Source organism: Nicotiana tabacum, chromosome 11, assembly GCF_000715075.1.
Source record: "Nicotiana tabacum cultivar K326 chromosome 11, ASM71507v2, whole genome shotgun sequence".
Classification (NCBI taxonomy): Eukaryota; Viridiplantae; Streptophyta; class Magnoliopsida; order Solanales; family Solanaceae; genus Nicotiana; species Nicotiana tabacum.
The window spans coordinates 81260048-81268850 of NC_134090.1; positions in this window are offsets into that span (position 1 = coordinate 81260048).

The following is an 8803-nucleotide window of genomic DNA, read 5'->3' on the forward strand; positions in this document are numbered from 1 at the left end:
GAAAACTTTGAATTAAAATGGTGGAAAGGCTGACGCAAGGAAAAAGAACTCTATGAAAAGGGATAGTGGCTCAAAATAGCGTAATCTTCACAAAGGGAGGAAACAAACTCATATGTAGAGCAAGCGGTTAGTGTCTTCCTACTGTGAAGGCCAATTAATTCTGACTAAGCCATTATCACTTTCGGAAAAGTATACCGACGGAACCATCCTGAGCTCTTCATGGCCATGCCATACAAGTGAAGTTGTCGTACAATGTTCAAGGGGTCAGAGGTTCCCATATCGATCAAGTTGCGAGATGGTGCCCAATCTCGATGTTGTCTGCTACCATAACTATAGGCTCTAAGGAGCCATCAATAGCAATCTAAGCCTCAAGATGGTGCCCGACCTCAAGGAGCTCTGTTAAAGGGAATATAAGCTCTAAGGAGCTTTCGATACCAATTTAGCCTCGAGATGGTTCCCGATCTCGAGGACCTTTGGTACTATAGAACTGGCCCCAAAAAGGGGTCAACCTAACCCCGAGATGGTGCCTGATCTCGAAGATCTCCATTACTATAACTATGAGCTCTGAGGATCTATCCGTATAAACCTAAGCCTCGGGATGGTACTCGATATCGATGGTCTCTACTATTGCAAGTACGGGTCATTTACCTGATTCTTTGGCCCTCGAGCTACCTGAGCCCAAGCCATTTCTCACTCGAGAGTTATTGATAAAGCCTCAAGGCTACCTTCGCCTTCATGTCAATTTAAACACTCTCTCGGCTACTTCAGCCCAGGGGGCATCCAAGTCCAAGCCTATCCTCGTCCGGGGTCTGTCTATAATGCCTCAGGATTATCTTCACTCTATGTTCAAATCAAGTTTTTAAGGCCGCCCGAGCTCGAGCCAACTCTCACTCGGGGACTGTCTGTGAAAGTCTAAATGCTATTTTTATTTTCAGGTGGTCAAGCAACTCCGTCAAATCGGACTAGGTCCAAGGAACGGCAAAGGGCCTTAGGGAAAATCATATTAACCAATCAAGAACCAAGGAAATTCCTACTCCCAAGCCCGGTATTCGGACCGCTCGATAAAGTCACGTGCTAAGATTCTTCACAAATGCAAATAAATGGAAATCCAGCACAAATCAAAGACAAATTAAAGGAATATTATTGTATTAATAAATGATAATTACAAAAGCCCACGACGGGTCCTTACACAAGATTACAAAAGCCCACAAAGGATCCTTACATAGAAATGAAGAAGCAAAAAATAACAACTAAAAGTCTAATCCACTCTCAGAGGTACATCCTTGGAAGCAATTTCTGCGAGAACCATTCCCTGGGGGACCCCATCTCGACCTTCCAAACGATGTCTTTGAGAACTTCCTCTAAAGCGGAAGAAGATGAAGAAGTAGAAAAAGATGAAGAAGTAGAAAAGAGGAAGAAGCAGAAAAAGATGAAGAAGTAGAAAAAGATGAAGAAGTGGCTAGGTAAAAAATTTGGCGAGTATAAGTCTCGCCAGCACTACTATTGGGAAGAAACTTCTTGATACATTGCACCAGTGTGGGATGCAAACGTTAGTATATGGCACTATCACACTCTATGGAAAGAAAAAAGAGTGAAGCGCTACACCAGGTTGAAGTTAAGAGAGGTGAGCAGAAGTTTATGGGTAACCTATTTTCTAATACGGGAATAGTTTGAATCCCCTCTCTCATTATTTCGGGCCAATAATAACAAACCAGTGTGATCCCACTTAGAAGGGGAAAGCTCTGATAAAGAGCCATGACATAACAGACAAGAACATTATCGTGCGACCTCACGGTCGCGGGCTTTAAATATGGGAAATAGAGTTGGATAAGAATGAACATAAGAAATGAGTTAAAGGCTGTTGAAGAATGACTTAATGAAGTTTTGGCTCAAGAAAGCTTCCATTTATAGAGATGTGGCAGTGTAACCGACAGCGCAATCAATGCCTTTAGGAAACGTATCGACATGCGTAATCAATACTTTTTGGGATATGGATCGGCGGCGATATTATCACTTTGAGAAAATAAACTGGCACTACATTGAATGCTTATGGAAATATGTACCGATGGGACGTCTCAGTTATCACAAAAGCTTATGTCATATGAATGATATCATCACGAGAGGCTTCAGGAGATCGACATCAAAATCGTTTCTTCTGATTTTTATCTAAAAAATGCGGGGACTATCTGTATACGATAATAATCAGAAGGTCAGATTTTGTGATCGTTGAGGCACCTCGTAAAGACCAACCCTAGAAGGCTCGGAGTTCAGCTCGGGGTTCGACCCCGAGGGTTCTTAATGATTGACCTCGAGGCAGTGCAAATCAGCGGCTATGATGGACTAACGGGAAGTTCCCAAGGCACATGACTAAAGCTAACCAAGTCTATTAGGCTAGTTCAAGCCTGTACAGTAGCATTAAATGGATGTACCAGCCTCAAATCCTTGTAATAAATGTGTTTGTACTATGTTAGGAATTCCTCTCATATATAAAGGGGACCCTTGTCATTTTGTAACATACATAATATCACTCACAACATTCAATACAAGAACAAGAATATTCTTTGCTCTCTAACTTAAACACATTCTCCCTTTATTTTATTACTTACATTATTGGGTTCTATTAATTGTTCTACACTTATTGCTCATTGATCATAAAGAGCTCAGATCAAAGCTCTTATAATAGTTAGTCTTTCATCGGTCGGCCACAGCTCAACGCTAAGCTCGACCTCGAGGCCCCATATAGGCCAGCTCGATGCCCCTTATAGGCCAGCTCGAGGCCCCGATTCTCAGCTATTCGGTTTGCTTAAACATACTGCTTTCAAAGTTCTTATCTCATTTTCTAACATCTACTTCCTAACAACTAGCATAAAAATAAATCACGTATTTTTAGAACCACAAAATCAAATCTAATTGTAATTACCATTTCAAGGTAAACACTCATGATGTGTGTGCTTTATTAATCCCAGTTCCATTTTGTCCTATGTTACCCCTCATGTTGCTATGGAATTTGGGATAGAACCAGAATAACTTCATGAGCCGTTCACAGTATCTACTCTAGTTGGTGAGTCTATTATGTTCACGCGTGTTTATAGGAATTGTGTTATCACGATGCGCGAACGGGACACCATGGCCGATCTCATTGAGTCGGGGATAGGATTTTGATGTAATAATGGGGATGTATTGGCTTTATTCATGTTTTTCCAAGATGGATTGTCGAACTAGAACTATGAGGTTTGAATTTCCAAATAAGCCAGTTGTTGAGCAGAAGGGGGGGTAATGTGGTGCCAAAAGGTAAGTTTTTCATGGACCATAAGAGCCTTCAATACATTTTCAAATAGAAGGAATTGAATTTGAGGAAGAGAAGATGGCTGGAGTTACTCAAAGACTATGATATCGACATTCTATATCATCCGGAAAAAGCCAATGTTGTGACAGATGCTCTTAGCCAGAAACCTATAGGTAATTTGTCTCACTTGGATGCACATCAGAGGCCGTTGGCTAAGGAAGTTCACCGGTTAGCGAGTTTAGGAGTTTGTCTTGTGGACTATAATGAAGGAAAGGTAATTATGCAAGATAGGGTTGAATCATCGCTTGTTGTAGAAGTCAAGGAGAAGCAATATAATGAATCATTGTTGGTACTGTTGAAGGAGGGTATTCATAAACATAAGACCACAGCCTTTTCTTTTGGCATGTATAATTGTACACTACGGTACCAGGGGCGACTATGTATTCCAAATACAGACGGTCTTTAGGAAAGAACCATGGCTAAAACTCACACTTTTAGGTATTCCGTGCACCCATTTTCTACAAAGATGTATCACGATCTTAAGGAAGTCTACTGGTGGAATGACATAAAGAAGAACATAGCAGACTTTGTGGCAAAATGTCCAAACTTTCAACAAATGAAGGATGTGCACCAAAGGCCTGGTAGGTTAGCACAAAACATAGAAATTCCAATGTGGAGGTGGGAAATGATTAATATGGACTTCGTAGTAAGACTACCACGCACTCCACGCATGTTCGGCTCAATTTGGGTGATTATGGATTGACTTACGAAATCAACACACTTCTAGCTAGTTAAATCTACTAACACAGCGGAATAGTATGCTCAGTGGTATATCAAGGAAATAGTCAGGTTGCATGGCACTGCAATTTCTATCATTTCTAATCGAGGGGCACAGTTCACAGCTAACTTTTGGAAGAAATTTCAGCAAGGTTTGGGTACCCAGGTGAATCTTAGTATAGCCTTTCATCCGCAGATCGACGAGCAGGCAGAGCGAACTATTCAGATGCTTGAGGATATGTTATGTGCTTGTGTTCTTGACTTCAAGAGTAGTTGGGATGATCATTTTCCACTCATTGAATTTTCCTACAACAACAATTATCATGCTAGTATTCAGATGACACCATTCAAGGCATTATATGGTAGAAGATGTAGATCTCCCATTTGGTGGTTCGAGATTAGGTAAGCTGAATTGATAAGATGAGACCTCATGCATCAAGCTATGGAGAAGGTCAAAATTAAGAAGCGGTTGAAAACTGCTCAGAGTCGTCAAAAGTCTTATTCTGATGTTTATCGTAGGGATTTGGAGTAAAATGAAGATGATTGGGAATTCTTGAAGGTCTCCCCATGATGGGTATAATGCGGTTCGGAAAGAAAGGGAAATTGAGTCTGAGGTATGTCGGACCGTATAGAATCATCTAAAGGATTGGTCAGATGGCGTACAAGCTTGAGCTACCACCTGAGATGTCATTAGTGCACCTGGTATTTCATGTGTCTATGTTGAAGAAAGTGGTTGGAGACCCGACACTCATTGTTCCAGTTGAGACTATTGAGGTTAATGAGGAATTGAATTATGCAGAGATTCCAATTTCTATTATTGATAGGCAAGTCTGAAAGTTGAGGAATAAAGAAATTGCCTCCGTGAAAGTGCTATGGCAAAACCAACAGGTTGAAGAAGCTACTTGGGAGGCCGAGGGAGAGATGAAGAAGAAGTATCCTTATTTATTTGAATAGCTATGTTATCTCTTTATGAAATTGTCACCTATGAATTTTGTATCACTTGTTCAGTTGATGTAAAGGTTTTCCTTTTTGGTTGTATGTTGCTTATAAGACCACGATTGGTATTGTTTTGTGTTATGTTACGTTATTGAATCATGTATATTTTGTTAGGATGTGCTTATGAGGTTCTCTGACAGGTGAATAGGCCCAGTTACAAAGGAAACTCTGGCAAAATTTTAGGAAATTCTGGGAGTTAGTCATAATTTGGGACTGCTGGTGTGTAGTATGGAAGATGAGTCACATTGGATGCTAATAGTGAAATTTGGCCATCATTCGAGGACGAATGATCTTAAGTGGGAGAGGATGTAAGGCTCCGTAAAATTTTAGCTAAAACGATGGATTTCGTGGTGCCGAGATAGACTTATGTATTAAAGACTTTAGAGATTCGCGGTACGAACTTTTTGGGTTGAACAGTGTGTTGAGGATTTAAGGAAAATGTTGGTAGGAAAAGGCATTTTATGCAGCCCACTATGCGGCAACAGAATCACTTTGGAGGTCGCAGAATGGCTTCAGAATGAAGCAGAAACTTGAGCAAAATTGTGGGACCAATTCGCGGTCCACTATGCGATCGTACAACGATTTTCGGGCCATACACTGATCACATTTTCAGCATGGAAATTTTTTGGAGGGATGTTCTGCGATGCAATATGTGGCCGAAGAACAGGCCGCAGAGTGGGGCAGACTTGCCTAGTTCCGGAGGGCCATTTCGCGGCCCATCCTGTTCTGGAGATTTGAGCAAAAAACTGATACTTTTAGAGTGAGAGAGTGCCCTAGAGTGGGAGAGTGATATTAAACAAATTATCCTTGAATTCTTGCTCAAATCTTTGAAGAATAACAAGGAAAGTACACTAGGTCTTTATCCTAGAGGTAAAATTCTATACCCTAGCCCTTAATTTCCAAAATTAACTAAAAATGGGTAATTAGAAAGATAATTCTTGGGTACGGGGGTTCTTTATTTTGCATGCATGTGTTGTCAAAGGGTGTAGGAAGGTTATGAACTAAAAATAGTAAAGAATAGGTTGTGGGATGATAAAATCCTCCATAAAAGGACCTTGAAACCTGAATGCACATTTAATGCTTGATAAAATGCTCAAATGAGCTAGAACCATGATCATCTTCCTAATTTTGGTTCAATTTGCTATATTTCTAAAATAGATTAAAGTTGCTAAGAATTCCGGAACATTTTAGAGTTTAAGGAAGCTCAATTGAGGTATTTTGGCTAAACTCCTTTCTTAGAATTGAATTCTGTAGTGTTCATGTAAGTCATATAAGACCCGAGTTGATATGTTCAAAGTGTGGGGTGTATGTTATAAATGTTACGACTTTAAATTAAGTTTGAATGAAGGTTATCTTGCCAAATTATGTGAAAAATCTCTATATCTAAGACTCTTAATTGCTCACATGTGTACCTAAAGTCTTGAATTGAAAAGTTTTGTTGTTGATAATGATGATGATGTATGAAAGTAAAAAGGGGAGCATGAAAATATAAAATACGGCCAAGTTCGAAGAATGATATTATAATTGTGGTCATTAATGCCAATTAATTGAAAAGATGTTAAAGAAGTATAAAGTGAGATGATTGATAGAAAAGGGTAATGTCTCGGGTGAGATGTCCTAGCCGATCGAGCCGTGATCAGATGCCATATCGCACACATGATGGTGATTATGTTGGAAATTGTAATTGAAATGGTGATTCTGGTTGATGTCTCAAATGAGGCGGCCTAGCCGATTGGATCGTGATCGGACTCCGTGCTAAAAGTACGGTGGTATTGTGAAGGAAGGTATATTGGTACTAAAATCTCCCAACCTAAATACATGGAAATCTTCTTGAAAACTTATGTGGTTCTTAACTTGATGTTTTGGTATTCTTTGAGGCTTCTATTGATGTCATTATTGTTCCCCATTGTATTATTATTCATTCTATTGAGATGATGTTTAGTTATACATACTAGTACTATTTGACTGTACTAACGTCCCTTTTGTTGGGGGCACTGCATCTTTAATGGATGCAGGTGGTTCCACAGCAGGCAACATTGATCATTGATAGCATAACACCCTCCTCTCAGCAGACTTGGTGAGCCTTACTTCATTCTGGGGTTATACATCTTTTGTTCATTATGTTATCATACCTTGAGGTATAGCCGGAGCCTTGTTGCCAGCACTACTATTGCACTCTTTGTAATAATTAGAGGCTCCGTAGGCATAGTGTGGGTTGTATATAGGTGCTGGGAAAGTCAAGAGAGTTATGTTATATTTGAATCGCTTGTTCCATTTTAGACTATGAGAATGTGCGTACTTTGAGACATGAAAAATCAAGTAACTAATGAAAATGATTTGGTATTGTATTCATGTAAGGCCCCATGAAAACTTGAACTCAAAACCCGGTAGTTCGGACCTTTTGTACTAATCTATGCTATAAAAAGGTCAAGAAATACTGTTTTCCAGAAAATGCGATTCTGCGGTCGAGAATGCGGTCGCATATCAGGTATGCGGACCGCATAATTGCCGCAAAGTTAGTCAGTGTGTTGGTCGAATTGGAGGTTAAATCTACGACCTGATATGCGATCGCATAACCGATATGCTGACCGCATAGTCGTCGCATATTTCCCTTAGGATTTTTGTGAGGGGCAGTTCTGCGGTGCATTATGTGACCACAGAACGAGTACGCAGACCGCATTTTTGCCGCATACCCAAGCAGTGTGTTCAGATTTTGGGAGCACTTTTGCGGTCCATTCTGCGGACCACATTTCCACTCTGCGATCGCAAAGTGCGATCGCATACCTAACCCGAGCTCCAATTTTCTAAATTTTAAACCCGACCCTTTTTCAATAAAACACCCCAGCACCTTACTTTAACCTATTTTCTGAACAAAACTAGAGAGAGGGAAGAGAGGATTCTTGAGAGAGAAAGTCATGTCTCCATCAATTTGATTTTTCAAAGTCACTCGGGCCGGGTAATTTCAAGTAATTGTCTTCATCTCCGTTCTTGAAGGTAAAATCCCCAACCCTTTTTCATTGTTTTCAAATTTAAACAAAAAGGGGGACTCTCATGCGTTAATTCTTGAAAATTGAAGTTGAGATACACATACATGTCCTTTAAAACCTAGAATCTAGTAAGAGAAATTGGGTAGAACTAAGGATTTGCAAAAGAGGGGTTGGAAACCTAAGTAAGTTCGGGATGAGTTTGTGAACTTCAATTCTATGTTATATGTGCTAACTTGTGAAGTAGATTGACGGTACTAGGCTGTTGGTTAATTGAAAGTAGAAGTTAAAAAGGGAATTCGACTCCAAGTATGTATGGCTAACTTTAACCTTTGTAAAGTCACCTTGTTGGAGTACGGGTAATTGGTATGTGTTACTTATGTGTACTATTTGTGAAATTCCTGTGATTAATGTGCCTTGAACGTTATTGGTTAAGTTTTCTGTTATTGTGGTGTGAGTAAAATGGCAATAACACAAGTGCGTGTGGTTATGAATGTGTTACGTGGTAAGAGCTATGGAACAAACGATGGAAGAAATCGTAATTGATACAATTGAAACAACTGTGTCAATATCATACGTGACTTTTTATGGGCAATTATCATTGTGACTTGAATTGTGTATGGGTTATTGTATATGTTGGAATTGGTATTGATGTTTATGAGCACTCTTTATGAATTGTTGTTGTTGTTGTGTGAAATATGATTGTCCGGTGGGATCGGGTTGCGTGCCGCAACACGAAGTAATAAGGTGTGGGTTGTGG